We start from the raw sequence: 14,985 nt of genomic DNA, 5'->3' as shown, positions 1-14,985 counted from the left end.
CAAAATAGTCTTAATGTTTCTTTTTCAAAATTGCCTAAGATCTTCGGATTATGTGGTTTGTATTTCTTTTCACGTAGGTGCTTGTTAAAGCAATATACTCAGTCTCTGATAAGCAACAGTAAATTTGATCGATTTATATCCTAAATTTATCTATCACTTTACATTTTGTTTTATTCATAATATGAACTTTAGCTTCTAAAAATCAACTTTTTAATAGTTTAATATATAAAGCCATCTTAAATCAAGGAATATCTATATGACTTAAGGTAGTATTCCACTGAATTGGCAAGTGACTGCCATAATCCTATTAAAACTCTAAAATACAATGTTTCAATCACAGAAAAAATAGTCTTATAATTTAAAGAACTATAAATTGCCAGATGTTTCTCTAGTTATTACATTAGTGACAAATTAGACAACTGGAAATAGAAAACAGAGTATATGTTTAGAACAGTCATAAAAGGACTAGTGACTATTGCTGCTAGCTGTGGTTGTATTCACATTAAAATATTTACTATCTGATTTTTCTTCTTTCTTATCATAGCAGATGCTTCGAAAAAATTTCTTTCATATGAAAATCAAAATTGTCTTCCAAAACATTTAAGTAACAGAAAAAATCATTATGTAGTGTAAATGCTGTATGATTACATTCCTTTACATTATTCTTATAGTTAATTTAGAAGGGTTTGAATTGTTTCTGTTTTGTTTATATTTGTTTCCTCAATAGGTGCATTCTCTAACTGTCTTAAGTAGAAACAAACGTCTACAATCTGTCAGTGATTATCAGTCTCCTTCCTATTACCAAGAATATTTTTATTGTGTTGTTAGTCTCACGTTTAATTATTTTTTTAACATTTAAAAGTTTGGAAAATGGGTAAAAAAATGAGTGTGCCTTGTTTCCTATTATTACAATGTGCCTTCCTATATCAAGTCCCAATTCTAGATGTTCTTCAAACTTAAAATCATAGAATTAATAATCCTTCAGTTTAAGTCAACTTTTATGTGATTTCTCGTCCACTTATACACACATAGATGCCTTCATCTTCACCAAATAATGTAGAAATTTTATTTAGATCAATGGATTTAAGTACTCTGTATGCTTAACTACGAAATAAGAATATTGAGAAATACACATATGATTGTGTACTTTTGTTGTTGTTGTTTTTTGGTTTTTTGAGACAGAGTCTTGTTCTGTTGCCTAGGCTGGAGTGCAGTGGCATTATGTCAGCTCACTGCAACCTCTGCCTCCCAGACTCAAGTGATTTTCCTGCCCCAGCCTCCCTAGTAGCTGAGATTACAGGTGCATGCCACCACGCCCAGCTAATTTTTGTATTTTTAGTGAAGAAGAGGTTTCGCCATGTTGGCCAGGCTGGTCTCAAACTTCTGACCTCAAGTGATCTCCCTGCCTCGGCTTCCGAAAGTGCTGGATTACAGACATGAGCCACGGCACCCGGCATGATTGTGTACTTTTAAAGAGAATTTGTTGTTATCAATTTGCTAAGTTTATTTAGTTATTTTCTCATTCTATATTAGTCAAAGCTTCTCTTATCTACTTTGGAAAATGAAGAATTATGTCTATAAAATATATCAACAACAGTTGCAGATATTTACAGAGGAAATACTGTGGATCTGAGTGATATTAGGCCCTGAGGACACACGCCGAAGTGTAACAATGGTCTTTGCCGTAGAGATAGAGTAGTCAAACTGAGCACATATTTTGGCATGGGTCTCTAATAGTCTAATGCTAGTAGGGTGGGAAGCCATTTAAAAATGGCCCCTTCTTCTGTCCTGCCTTTCAGACCAGACAGAATGTCTAAAGTGGTCACACTGTTTGGTTCTGGCCACTTCTGTAATAACCACTGCTCCTTTCCCCTCCTCGTGAGATTATAAGTCCTTTGATAGTATAGACGGCACCTAACGCATCCTTGTTTCCTTTTACTAAGTGTTCCACGAAGTCACTTGCTTGCCTGTTTGTTTTTGGCTAAAACTACAGAAAATGTTAAATACATTTTCAGACCCTTATATTCAAAACAAAAATGTTAAGAAATAAATAATTCTAATCTAATTTAGGTATACTATCCTATTACACACAATGACGAATTTGATGCTTTTGTCTGGCTAATTGAAGAGCTAAGCATGAATACAGTATTTCAGTCTACAGCAGCAGTGGCAAGGGTAAAGTGGAGAAAAGACTAAGGAAAGAAAAATTTAAAAGAATAAAAGGTTGAAATATCAAACCGGTGGTTCTTAAGACGACAAGAATATTGGAATCACCCAAGGGGCATATGAAATATGTACATTTCATCCACACCTTCTTTTCTCCCCGTTCTCATTCCCCCTTTTGAGACACATTGTATTACAAATTAGGAGGAAAACATCTCACGTGTCCGTTTCCGTATTAGCCTCATGGGCATTACCTCAGAGTTTGTTGGAACTGCAGAATCTCAGACACTGTCCAGACCCATTGATTGCATAAGAATCTGCATTTTAGCAAGATCCACAGGTGATTCAGATGCACATTAAGGGAAAAGAAACGCAGTATACAGTACCTGTGGCTTGTTTAGAATAATTATGAAGAGGTGTCTTCTTGATTTTTAACTAACCTTTTTTTTTTTTTTTTTTTTTTTTTTTTTTTGAGACGGAGTCTCGCTCTGTCGCCCAGGCTAGAGTGCAGTGGCCGGATCTCAGGATCTCAGCTCACTGCAAGCTCCGCCTCCCGGGTTTACTCCATTCTCCTGCCTCAGCCTCCGAAGTACCTGGGACTACAGGCGCCCACCACCTCGCCTGGCTAGCTTTTTGTATTTTTTAGTAGAGACGGGTTTTCCCCGTGTTAGCCAGGATGGTCTCGATCTCCTGACCTCGTGATCCGCCCCTCTTGGCCTCCCAAAATGCTGGGATTACAGGCTTGAGCCACCGCTCCCGGCCCTAAAATATATTTTTATATGCATACTTTTTGTATATCAATTATACTTCAATAAGGCTTTTTTTTAAAAAAAGTAGATGACATACTTTTAAAAATTAACTTTTGAGCCCAGGTGTGGTGGCTCACACCTGTAATCCCAGCACTTTGGGAAGCCAAGGAGGGAGGATCACTTGAGGCCAGGAGTTTGAGACCAGCTGAGGCAACAAATTGAGACCCCCATCTCTACAAAAAATAAAAAAAATTACCTGAGCATGGTGGCACACACCATGTGGTAGTTGGGACCTGTAGTCTCAACTACTCAGGAGGCTGAGTTGGGAGGATCACTTGAGCCTGGGAGGTGAAGGCGTCAGTGAGCCATGATCACACCATTGCACTCCAGCCTGGGTGACAAAGAAAGACCCTGTCTCGAATAATAGTGATAGCAATAATAACTTTTGATATCTCTATTTTTTCTCATAAAAAAATCCAAAATTTTCTGTTTACCTTTTGGTACTCTCATGCTATAAAGTAAATTCTCTCTTGGATTGAACAAGTAGTTATTTTCTGTTTTCTACCTATACATAGACTGTTCAGCATTCAACTCAAATTACATATTACTTTTTCAGCTTTTAATGTAAATGCTTACTTACTACAAGCATGGTTTACAAAAATGTGGTAGAATATAGTTACTAACCAGTCAATGCTCAAGCAAGTGGTGATGTATTTTAAGCCAGTGACTCCCCACATGATTCAGTCCCCGAACTACTTCACCCAGTGCAGGTAGATTCTCTGGCAGCCATCAGTTGGATCTGTCCAAATATCTCCTGTTTTGACAGGAGCTTATTGATGTTGGTCAAGACAGGTGTGTATGAGTTCTCTGGGATCATGTTTGAGGGGAAACCTGTGCCAACAGGACTGAGCAGCCACTTTTTCAATGGTATTGAGAAAATTTGTAGGAGATAAAATTCCACCAGCTGCTTGAATCTAGAACTGTGGATATTCAGGTACCACTGACATTACAAGATCTAATCTGTAAGTTATGGGTTAGGGCAAAATCAATCCAGGCTGCCATCATGACAAGTAGTGGAAGTTGGAAAGAAGGAGAAATACCCAAAAGCTATCTTACACATAGCAGGCAGAGTTTCTTAGTACTAATAAAATATAAAGTACCAGTGATCACCCTCTATAGCCCTTAAGAGTCCCCTGGTTTCACTGAGCCCCAATATTTGTGACCGTGGCTGAATGCAATCTGCACAAGGTTTCCTTTTTAACAGTTGGAAAAAATCTCATAGCATAGCATTTTTTCTAGTAAATTTCATATACTTAACAATTTTATCAGCACATACACTTTCCTTCACACTTACAATTTTATCAGCACACATACTTTACTTTTTAACTCAAATTCTTCTTGCCGTCAATTCAAATGCTCCTGCCCTTAGAATGAGAATTTTCCATTAACCCAGCTTTAATAATCTAACTCTCTTTCCCATTCAAATGATGTCACTTCATATAAAACACATTGTATCATGATGTCTCCCAGCCCTCAGTTACACAGTTAATTGCTGCCACTTTATCATGAATGAAAAAGAATTTGATGTGATTCTTGGGTAATGATTTCTTGAGTATGTCCTGGCCTATTATCTACTGAGTTACCAGAATGGATTTTTGAGAGAACACACAATTATTCCCATTCCTTTTAATTTCCATTAACTTAAGCCATATGATAGAACATTACAGTTGTTATATATTTTATATGAATATAAAATGTAATATATCATTTATATATTTTAAAATATTTAGTGGCAAGGAAAGATAATAGTAAGTGAAAACATCAGTGAAACACATGAATCATAAGTGCGATCCCATGTATGTGTATACCTGGTAGATGCTTGTCAAGGTGCCATTAAGGTCTTGGGTTATTGGCATCTTAATGAAATTCATTTAATTTTGTTAGGATTGATTTGTTAGTAAAATCACTTACGTATTTTTTAAATGCATGCATATCTGTGGAGTCAATAAGAAAAATTAGGAAGAATATACAACAAATCTTAAGAGCTTTTGAGGTTGATTTTTTTTCTTTCTTGTGTATGTACCTACAAAATTTTCTATAATGGATCTCTATTGATTTTATATTTTTTACTATTTGTCTTGGAATTTCTATTACTTTATTTATAATTCACTCTAGATTTTAGGTACTAGACAACTATTATTAACTCTCTGGAGACGGGTACTATAAATCTGACCCTTTCTGTAATTTTTTTTTTTCTACAGTATACTAGTGTCTCACAAAGAGTCCACAGAATCCACACTGTCATGATATTTTATAGAAGAAATCATTTTATGGGAAATTTCTTTTGTTAATAGATCCTTCCAATGCTAACATTATTCTGTATAACAGTGCTAAAGTTAGTATGCCTAAATGCTAAAGTTGGTATGCTAAAGTTGGTCTAAAAATTAACCTATATACAATCTTCTTGAATAACTCTTCAACTTTAAATAAAAGCTCTTATTTAAAAAATCCTCCTGTGTATAATGAAAAATATTGATGAATCTGACTACATAAAAATAAATGCTTATACAGTAAAAAGTACCATAAACAAAGTTATAATCTAAACAAGAAACCTGGGAACGCTCTTTTGCCAGCCATTACATGTAAAATTCCAGTTTCCTTATCATAACATGAGCTCTTTAATGTGAGAAGCAATAATCAACCTAATTGAAACATGAGCAAGAGCCATGGCTGAGCAAACTAGTAGAAGAATTACTATGGAAACAGTGAGAAAATGAAAAGAAGTTCAACCTCATTCGTAATTAACGAAATGCACGTCAAAACAAAGATACGCCGTTTTACTTATCAGATAAAGAAAAAATGATTTGATAAAATCCAGATTCTTGGTATTATAACTTGGTATAACCTTAACAGAGAACGTTTTGTAAATATCTATCAAAAACGTAGCATATACAAACAATTTGGTTCAACAGTCTGTTTAGAATTTATTACACTGATACATTCATATAAGTACAAAAATGCATATATATAAATATTATTATTGAGACATTTTTGTAGCAGCCAAAAGGAAAACTGAAAAAAACAGATTAAGGGTCATTAATAGCAGACTGGTTAAATAAACTATGTGTCAGTACAATGAATGAAATATTGTACAGCCATCAAAATGAATGAGGTAGATTTATATATGCTGATGTAGAAAATCTGCTAGCCATAATAAGTAAAATAAATAAAGCAGAGAAGAAAACACTATGATGTACAAAAAGAAAAAACTATAGATATACATATTTATATGCATGTGTATGCATTTTTTATGATTATACATATTTATATGCATGTGTATGCAAGTCCTAGAAGGAGACATAGGTAACTATTAGTAGTACCTCTGGGAAGTAGATGCAGAGAAAAGTAATAGAGGGTAAGGATATGTTTACTTTTATTTTACATCCTCCTGTAACTTGACATTTATACAACACGTTAGCATTACTTCTGTGAAAAAGAAAAACAGAAAAGGTAATCTTTTAAAAAGGTATTTTTTAAATTATGGTAAAATAAAATTTGCATAAGCTTTATACTAAGTAGTAGAATCATTTAACCAAGTTTAGCTATAGATTCACAAGTAAAAATCCAATGTATTTTCATATTCTTACATTTAGTAGCCATGTCTATAGAAAGAAATGGCTAGGAATGAGACTGCACTACTTTACCCTAAAACATTCTTTTTCTCTTTGCCTAATGTATATCTACAAGGGCATTGGGGAAGATGTTGACCACAGGCAGGAAGATGATGAGATCCTGTGCCCACCACTTAATGCAATCTAGCCCTATATAAGGAAATATATGTTCTTGATGTGAACCAGATGGTTTCATTCCCTTCAAAAACATTCTTAAGATGCAGTGTTGAAGCTTACTCTGTAAATTAAAAAATAAAAACCTGACTCTATTCAGTGAAATGCTTTAATCATTTTTTTCTTTTTAGGTTGATATTTGACAAATTGATCTAAAATGGCTGGGTTTTTATCTGAATAACTCACTGATGCCATCCCAGAAAGTCGGCACCAGGTAAATGCCTTACATCTACAGCAGTGGGCCTGTCAGCAGTTTTCTCTAATGTGTTAGCAGTGGGGAGAGTACAAGAACCCACACACACCATTATCTTGTGAAAGAAGTAGAGGAAGCAGAAAATAATGAAATCCCAGTCTTACCACATCCCCTCCAATATACAGATTAAGAGCATATGTATTTATATGGTTTTAAGCATAAATAACATCAGAATTACTAAGTTATTTCCATTCATGTACTGATAACGAATCACGCGAGAAAGTCCTTTGGCAAGGACTCCACGTGGCCACAGGTGATTGCTTTGAGCAGTGTCTTCCTGTGTAGGGCTTGAGAGGACCAGGAGGGAAATGACTGTACTCTCTTGTCAGCTACTTCCTGGGCCATTTGGGTTCTTTGATACCCCAGTGCTCACTTTCAGAAGTCTTAAGACCATAAACCTTAACCGTTGACCTTCTCATCTTCAGAAAACCCAAATGTCTCAGAATTTCATTCTCACAAACTTCTACCTTCCTCCAATGATGAGATATAGGAAAAAAGACAATATGAAATTGGAGATGGAGGTGCCCTCTCAGCCTCTTTACAAGCATGAGTCACACGGCAGGGCATTAAACTCTCTCACAACCTGGTGTGGAGCGCAGCAGGGTTAGCCAGGACTGCTTTGTCTATCTAACTCTTGTTACGTGGGCCTGTGTGATATTTTTCATAACAAGAGTCTGGGATTTACCTAACTAATAAGACTTCCCCCCACCCGCCTTACAAAAACTCAGTTCAAAGAACAAGCCCTCAGCTTCTCCTAGTCCCCTCCAGGGAAAATGAAGAGTAGCTTGTCCTATTCTGAATATGTTGTGCTCCCATTTTATCAAAGTAGAGGATAGATACGTAGGTGCTGAGTGGGTAGATAAATATTAGAGGTGATGCTGCTTCTTTGCTGTAATAGATTGGCAAGTAGGAATCATTTTCTGGAAGGTACTCCACAGTGGTGGTGTTAGAAAACTATTTAGAATGCCTTTAATCTTGGAGATAAAAACAGTAATGCCTTACAGAGTTCTGTCAATGGATATCTTTAGGGATGTTTTGTTTTGGGAGGTATTTTTCTGATTTTGTTTTTTTCAGGTCTAGCGAAGCTTGGGAATCTGGACTGTGCAGATTTTCCGCAAAAAATCCACTCTGGAAAGAGTGTATTAAGATGCATATCCTAGGATGACACAAAGACAGTATACTTTATTTTACACCTTAAAAGTATTGAACAGAAGGAGTTTTGTCCATGATACCCCATTAGCCCAATAGCAGGAAAAGCAGGACACTTACCCAGGGGGTTCTTACTGGAAATGATTCGTGGAATCAGCCTTCCTTCTACTGTATTTGGGAAGTCTTTGGTTTCTAACATTCACACATTTGTAGCAAAGCTTCCCAAATAACTATGATGTTTTACTTAGGAATAACAAAACATGGAAGAAAACATTCTGTGAAATTTTAAACTTTTTCAAACCGTTAAGTTTCAGATGAATAAGCAAAACATACTTAATTCTAAGAAGCTATTTTTTGTTCATCAAAGAACTGATGTTATACCAGTTCTAATATTAATTATCAACTTTTCCCTGGTTTTCCTGTAAAATAATCTCCAAGGCCCTATCTCAATCCGTGGGCAGTATACTGAAATACAAAAAGTGTTCGCAAAAGGACCTTCTGAACTTTGCAGTCTCCCTTTAAAACTTTTACCAACTTAAAACTACAGAACTCTGATCTCTTATTGATTTAAACCAGTGATGTGTAAACAGCACTTCAGAGCTTGTTTTACAGGATCAAAAAATTTATGCTGAAATCTACTCATGACAAATGGGAAAAACCTGATTAATACATTTAAACGAATAAATAAAGAACCATATTCAATGGCTTAAAATTTATAGACCTGCATCGTCCAATATGGTAGCCATTTACTATATGTGGCTATTTATATTTAAATATACATTTATTAAAATTAAATAAAACTAAAAATTCAGCCCCTCTGTTGCATTACCCCCATCTCAAGTGCTCAGTAGACACGTGTGGTTAGTGGACAGCACAGATTTAGATCATTTCTATCATAGGAAGTACTACTGGACAGTACTGCTGTAAACACATTTATTAATAATGCAGCAGACTTTCATGGTCACTTGGTGAGAAAGTTTTCTGCTCTTTTAAACTTATTTGGGAAATTTTTAATACTTTTGAAATTCCGATACCCTCAGTATTAGATTATCTAATATATAGCTCTCATAGACCACTTTTTGTTTTTCCTGTTTGTTTGCATATTAAAATATATAGGATTAAATGTTTCATGTGCTTTTCTAAAGTTGCAGTTCTTGATTTCTTAAAATTATGAAAAGAAGTACCCACAGTTATATTAAGAACTAAAATATATGGCTGTTGGCTTGGTTACTGACATTGCTGACAGCTCCAAGTAAGCAAAAGTAAAAAAGATGTAGGATCATTTCTAAAGGCCAATACTTTCTTCCTTACTCATTACCTTCTGTAAAATTCTGTAAGATTTTCTTGAGTTTTCCAATAATGATAAACATTTCTCCATCGCATAGACATAATTCATTGATTTTTTAAGCAGTTGGAAAGTCAAACACAATAAGAGCTAGAATACTTCTTATTTTATTTTTTAATAAAAATGTATATATTAGAAGCCTTTATTTTTATTTAAATTGTATGTCACTGATAAGATTTGGATATTTGTCCCCTCCAAATCTCGTGTTGAAATGTGATCCCCTGTGTTGGAGTGGGGCCTGGTGGGAGGTGTTTGGATCCTGCGGGCGGGTCTCTCATGAATGGCTTGGTGCCCTCCCCATGTTAATGAATGAGTTCTCGCTCTGAAACTGTGATGCCTCCCCCTCTGTCTCTTGCTCCTGCTCTCGCCATGTGACATGCTGGTTCCCTATCACCTTCTCCATGATTGTAAGCATCCTGTGGCCTCACCAGAAGCAGAAGCTAACACCATGCTTCCTTGTAAGCCTGCAGAACCAGGAGTCAGTTAAAGCTCTTTTCTTTATAAATTACCCAGTTTCAGGTATTCCTTTATCGCAACACAAGAATAGACTAACACAGTCACAGATAACAGTAGTTTTTCATTTTTCATCAATATAATGATCCTGCTATATTCTTAAAGTTCCTAGTCACTATTTGTCACTAATGTGATAACATTAATAAAATGTGAGTCTCAATTACTTTCCAGTCACTTATACCTAGCAGTTCAATTACGTTTAGTTCCTGGACTAATGATCATGTGTTACACAAGGCAAAAAATTAAAAACAAATTTGTCTTTGAGTCATCAAAGCATCAAGGGTTTGAAATAGCTATATAACTAGCTGTGAAAAAGGGATATAAATATCCAGCTGATATTTCCTTTACACATTTAATAGTATCATTTTTCAATGAAAGCATAAATAAAATAAGTTTGGAACCAGTTTGGAATTTTTAAATATTAATCTCAGAATCTTACTAACAGAAAACGAAAGCAAGATAAATGCTAGTCATTTGTGTTTGGGGTTGTTTTTTTTTTCAATAAACAGAAATGAAGCTTGCTTTATGAAACATGTTTACTCCAAATAACCTACTATTCACACAATTCTCAGTAACATTCTTTCTTTGCTTAAATAATATAGCCAGATGTGCTTAGCACATAACTCTATAGAAAATAATAATTTAAATTAGATTTAGATAGAGATAGATAGATGATAGATAGATAGATAGATAGATAGATAGATAGATAGATAATAGACAGACAGACAGATTTTTTTGAGACAAAGTTTCACTTTGTCCTCTAGGCTGGAGTGCAGTGAAGTGATCATAGCTCATTGCAGCCTTAAACTCCTGGGCTCAAGCCATCCTCCTATCTCATCCTCCCAAGTATCTAGGACTACAGGCACATGCATCATGCCCAGCTAATTATTTTTTTAATTTTTGGCAGAGATGGGATCTTGCTACATTGCCTAGGTTGCTCATGAACCCCCAGCCTCAAGTGATCCTCCTGCCTCAGCCTCCCGAAGTGCTAAGATTACAGGCATGAACTACTGCACCCAACCAATGTTAATATTTTTAACAATTGGAAGAACTCAAAGAAATAGCTTTTAAATTTAGAGGCCCTGTTTTGCTGACAGGAAAAGCTTTTAGCTGGAATCAAGAGTGCTGTTGTCTTTTCCCTTCAATTAGTCATTCCTTTTAAGACTTTTAAGATTTAAATGTATGAGTCATTTTTTAAATTCCAGAAAGATCTAGTATATCTCAGAAATGTAATAATACAGTGCAGACCCAGTGGAAAATAATTATTTATCTGAAACTGGGCCTTAATGCCTTTCCTGAATCTAAACAAATGTTCAACTCAGCCAGAGAACTGGGACAACAGGAACAATGTGGTATTGCAAGTCCAAAATCCAATCCAAAGCAGCATTCTTCCTCCCCACCTCTAGCCAAGGCCAAAATACTTCTGCACACAGTATAGACACCATAAAAAAACAGAGCCACTGTAGATGAACCCAGTCAGGGGTAAGAGCTGTCTTTTGATCTAGAGCTTGCACCTTTGCGCCTCAGTAATACTCCCAGATCGAAGAGGAAAAATAAGATGGGCAGTTTGCTGCCTCCTGGTCCCTCCAGCCTGGTCAGTGAACAAAGTGGGAAGATAAAACAGCTAAGTATCTTCCTTAACAATGCAAAGCAAGAAATCCAGTCTGCTTTGGGAAAGTGAAAGCAATGCAAATTCAGATCATTAATCATAAAAGCATCTCATGTGATATGCAAAATTATTGTATAGCAGTAATGGGTCAGCCATATTTTATTCAACACTGAACCATTAATGAATGCTAGTCTTCCTTTCACTTACAGAATGTTTATCTATACATGACTAAACAAAGAGGGAACACTGGAAATGGTCCTGTGAAAAATACTGGCTCACAGTCTATCAGCTGAGTTTGAGGCAACTGAGGTAGTAGGAGGCTCCCCCTGGACTTCTGCTAGAATTTAGATTTAAATAGATGGATGAATTAGACAAAACATATTCTCTGAAAGAGTGAGAAATACAATATTCACCAATTAACTGAAGGAAAAATCTACACTGTGAATAAAACGATAAATGTGAATAAATTTGAAAATTTGAATTTTAAACTCCTTAAGATAATGTAACAAATATAACAGACCTAATTTAGCATCTTAAACAGATCTATGTGACCTATTTTGCAGTTTTATTTTCTTAGGACAATGCTTCAGTATCTTTAACTTTCATATTTAATCATTTCTTTTTCTTTTTTGATTTCTATGGTATCACCATCCATCAATCCATATTGGTTGGAGGGGGGAGGAATATATATATATATATGTCTCCCAAGAGAAAGTAATTCTGCAATCTTCCTCAGCAGTTCAGTCTAACAATTAAGAACCCTTAAGCTAAATAGAAAAATTCATTTCACAGGAAACTTTTACTCAATATGTATAATTAGTTTTAGTTAACTTTATTAATGAAATGTCGCAAATCAATTAGGTTTGCAATAATCAGATGCCAAGGACCCGAGAGGAACCATCCCGCTCACAAGAGGGGAAGGTGATATACAATTTAGTTGGGAAGCAAATGTAATTAGATTTGATCAACTGAGTATTCTTGTCCTGATATGGAGTCAGTCACATACCCAAACCTGAGAATATATTTGAAAGGAGGTAGGAAAAAACCCAATATGACTTAGAAAATGTCCTTGTGGTCATATTGGCCACGACTGGCAGCCAAAAAGGGCTTTGAAACCACAGGTAGACAAGTTTTGTTCAGACAGGGCTATGTTTTAAATTTCTCTTTCAAATCTGAATGGTTTTACGTAGAGCAAAATATAAACTTTCCTATTTGTCACAGATTCTAGCACTCTTTAATGCCTTATACTGGGTGTTTCACACAGTTATTTAGCTGCCAAAATCCCAATGACACTTCAGTTTGCAACTATCATGATCTAGAAGTTAGATATTGAACAGTTGTGAGGTACCTTAAAGTTTCCTCCCTTTGCCATAGAATAGGAATATCAAAGAAATGTCATGATGATAGGAATGCTTTTGAGAGAGGATATTAAACACTAGGTATTCCTACTTAGGGCTGCAGTTTGTAGCAGATTCTATTGTGTTTCAGTCAATATGCGTTTTTGGACATCTACATGCCAGACACTGTTCTCAGCATTGAGCACAAAGTTGAGAGCAAGGCAGACAAAAATGCTTGGCCTCATAGAACTTACATTCCAGTGCATAAAGATGACAACAATCAAGTAAAATTTATAATATGTTGGATGGCATGGAAAATGGAAAGAAAGTGGAAGGGAGGCTTCAGGTTTAAAAGAGTGTTTAGGGAAATTCTCTTTAGGAAGAAGGAAGCTATGTGGACATCTGGGAGAAGATCGCTCCAGACAGAGGGTACAGCAAATGCAAATTCCCTGAGGCAGCAACATGCTGGCATAGTCAAGGCACAGCGAGTATGCCACGGTCTTCAAAAACCACAGAGAAGAGTGTATAACAAAAGTGAAATCAAGTATTGAAGAGTATGAACTGACAGGAACTAGAGACATACTTAGAATGGATGCCAGCACAGGAGAAATGGGTAGAATTTTAAAAGCTAAATGATTTAAAGACTTAAAATGCTCTGAAATGTAGTGAAATAGTCCCAAAACTGCAGATTTTCCCAAGAAACCAAGTGCATAATGTAGTCATCAATGACTGGTACTGTGGCAATGACTCTAGTAATTAGACACCTGCATTTTATGTCAGTTCCTTCTGGACACTCAGCTACCTTATTTGGTGCTTTTGGTATACTTCAAATACGCATTGCCTATCACTGGCCTGTAATCCTGTGTCTCTGGGCCTGAAAATAATAGCTTTCCATTTAGTAGAGAGTTAGAGCTGTACAACATTGCCACTAGATTATTTTTAATAAAAGCTTTGCCCTTTTAGATAAATACAGCAATGTATTCAAACAAGTCCTAGGGATACCACTGAATGCAAAATGGCATGTACTCATTTTTCCATTTAAATTATTTTATCTTCAAGTCTGATAAGAAAATTCTAAATAAAATTATGTATTTGGAATTGTGTGTGTGTCATCCATCCACATATAAGTAGGAATAAAATTACTTAATGGAAAATTTCAAATAGGCTAACTCTAAAAATGTACAAATAATCTGAATGAGAGAAAACTATCCTCACTTTGTGTTATTTTTCAGTGGTAGCATTTTCTCATAATCCCCATGCTTTTTTCATGTCCTGCTATTCTTTAAGATTTCCTAATGAGGATTAGGGAATAGGCGTATTTAACAATCTGTGTTCACAGGTTGGAAACAAGAAAATGAAGACTAATAGTTTCTCTCCTGCTAATTTGATTTTCTACAGCTCCTCTCCTACCAGCTTAGGCAGAGGACTTAGTTACTATTTCCAACAGATGGGAGCCAAGGAAAAGACAAGCATCTGTGATGTCATGCCTCCCCCAGATGGGTAGCTGCCTCACCAGCCTCCATTAGAGACATCCCCCAGAGTAAGAAATAAGAAATAATCATGAGTAGAATGAGAAAAAAAAAATGCAGCTTCCTTTATTTGAGAAAAACAATAGTAGCTCGATGCTGGGAAGTTCTGTGGCCTAAAGGACTTTGAAAGTAATGCAATTTCTGATAAAAGTAAATGCCATTATTCTTGCTTATTGTCACTGTTTTAGTCAAATAAGATTTTAGCAAGCATATTTCAAATTGTTATAAATCTAAGTAAATTGGTAATTAAACACTATCATTAGAAAGTATTTTAATATCAGAAAAATTGGACCATAAGAAAGTTAGTTTACCCTTGTATTCATATATACATGTGCTTTGTGCTAAAAATAGTTAAAATAGTTTTCATTTAGTGAGAACCTGTGACTATATTAATTAATTTAACTTAATCTTCATATTTCTCTGACGGTTAGTGAGTTTGTGACTTGGATAACTTTCAAACAACTAGTACCCTGATGGAAATCCAGAATTTTGT

At 35.5% G+C, this 14,985-nt stretch overlaps 1 protein-coding gene and 1 long non-coding RNA gene across 7 annotated transcripts in view; one reads left to right on the top strand and one right to left on the bottom strand.

Annotated features, from left to right (window-relative positions):
* LOC103241515 (uncharacterized) overlaps positions 1–14,985 on the bottom strand; it is a 408,965-nt gene that overhangs the window by 273,381 nt on the left and 120,599 nt on the right. The gene's annotated exons all lie outside the window — the stretch shown is intronic.
* AGTR1 (angiotensin II receptor type 1) overlaps positions 1–14,985 on the top strand; it is a 45,010-nt gene that overhangs the window by 3,021 nt on the left and 27,004 nt on the right. For 4 of the 6 annotated variants that reach the window (XM_038002745.2, XM_008008778.3, XM_073023519.1 and 1 more), the window contains exon 2: positions 6,889–6,971. The exons of the other annotated variants lie outside the window; for them this stretch is intronic. The gene's annotated coding sequence lies outside the window, so the exon portion shown is untranslated. The remainder of the gene's footprint in view (positions 1–6,888; positions 6,972–14,985) is intronic. 6 annotated transcript variants of the gene reach the window in all.

This window comes from Chlorocebus sabaeus, chromosome 15, assembly GCF_047675955.1.
Source record: "Chlorocebus sabaeus isolate Y175 chromosome 15, mChlSab1.0.hap1, whole genome shotgun sequence".
Taxonomy (NCBI): domain Eukaryota; kingdom Metazoa; phylum Chordata; class Mammalia; order Primates; family Cercopithecidae; genus Chlorocebus; species Chlorocebus sabaeus.
This window is presented reverse-complemented; position numbering and strand designations above follow the sequence as displayed.